Source organism: Psammomys obesus, unplaced genomic scaffold (genome assembly GCF_907164565.1).
Source record: "Psammomys obesus unplaced genomic scaffold, mPsaObe1.curated_primary_1811, whole genome shotgun sequence".
Classification (NCBI taxonomy): domain Eukaryota; kingdom Metazoa; phylum Chordata; class Mammalia; order Rodentia; family Muridae; genus Psammomys; species Psammomys obesus.
The window spans coordinates 20097812-20099439 of NW_026585689.1; the positions used below are offsets into that span (position 1 = coordinate 20097812).

At 47.6% G+C, this 1628-nt stretch overlaps 1 non-coding gene across 1 annotated transcript; it reads right to left on the reverse strand.

Moving 5' to 3' along the window:
- Positions 1 to 1079: 1079 nt before the first annotated feature.
- Positions 1080 to 1211, reverse strand: LOC129667584 (small nucleolar RNA SNORA17). Its single transcript, XR_008718770.1, has one exon. It is a non-coding gene; the product is annotated as a small nucleolar RNA SNORA17 (small nucleolar RNA).
- Between the last annotated feature and the right edge of the window lie 417 nt (positions 1212 to 1628).

Here is a 1628-nt window from a genome sequence, read left to right on the forward strand (position 1 = left end):
GGGCAAAGGGTGGAGCCAGCATTCCCACACTCAGGCTCTCTGGGCAGCTCACCCTCACACCTGCCATCATGGTCAGCTCTGCTGTGCTGCCCAGCAAAGGTGTGGGGCCTGCTTTCTCAAGTGCTGCAGCTGGTGAGGTATAGGGTCAGTTCTCCTGCTCTCATAACCCTGAAGCCAGGTCTCCTGCCTGCGGCAGGTGGTCAGGGGCAACGTGGGAGGAGGGTATCTCTCTCTTGTTCATGCCAGCACACCAGAGATGAGTGGCAGGTCCAGCTCTCCATCCTCACTTGTAGGGGGGCCAGCTCCCCAGCAACTCCCACAATGTGTGGAGTCTGCTCACTAGAGTACTGCACTTGGCTAGGGATGGAGTCACTTCTCCTGCTCTCATGCCCCAAGGGTCAGTGCTCCCATGATGCCTGTGTGTCCAGTGGGGTCAGTTCTGCACAGCCCTCAGACATCAACATGGCCCCAGGAGGCAGCCAAGATCAGCGACTCAGCCTGGCTACTGGTGGTAACCGACCCCTGCTGCTATAGGCCCATGGACTCAGCACAGGCCACAACCCAACCATGGTACCCAGTGGCATCACCAGCCAATCATTTCAGGCTGTTTCTCACTAGCCCAAAGGCTCCAGTTCTGCCTCTCTGCATTGTGCCCGCACCCTTCTGTTTCTCTTTCTCGTCCATTTCTCCACCACCTATTTCTCCTCTTAGTGGAGCCTGCAGTCTCTGCGTGTCTGGTGGGATCTGGGGAACACGTGTGCATTATGGTACCTGGCAGAGGTCATCACAAGCATAGTCTGGCCCCCTAAATCCTGCCCAGTGCTGGACTGGTAGTCCTCTTGGATTAACTCCACTGGCTGCTAAGTGGCCCCTTGAGAGAACCATCTGTCTGAGGCTCACTCCAGCTCAGGGCCTGGGGTCCCAGGGAGGGTTCTTCGGGTCTCCTTTGGCTTGTTCCCAGTCCTGGGAGCCCATCTGGGCTTTCCTGGCCCAGGACTTGTTGCAGTCTCAGAGTAGCTCCCTTGTCCAGGCTCTCTGGAATCAGACTGGTGGTTGTCTCAGGCTTGCTTTTCTCAGGGGATGTTAGGCTACTAATAACTCAGATGTTCATAGTTCAGAACATTCAGCATAGACATAGCCTCTCTCTTCTCTGCCACCTACTGATGATCACGTGACACGGAAAGCATGCCTACCATGCCTCTATGCGCAGACAACTCTGATTTCCATTGTGTTAATAATGACTAATGTACATTTGTTCTAGTTGTATTTGCAAATGTGCATATATGAAAAATAATAACTCTTTGTTTTTTGTGGATTCTCCTGAACTTAGATATTTTATTCTTTTGTTCTTTTATGTTTATATGGATTTATATCTATCAGTGATGTTTTCTACTTTTAAAATTTCATCATCATATCTCTCTATAAACTATATATAATATATATGAATATCATATCTATATATTATTTAATGTGATATATTATATAGAAAGATACAGAGAGATATATGTACTCCTCTGTGGCTGGTAATTATTTATAATATTTCTTAGACTTAGAATCTATGATTTTTAAAAAAAATCTTAAAATTACTCAATAGCATGACACAAATTGTCAGAAAAGTTTAATTAATG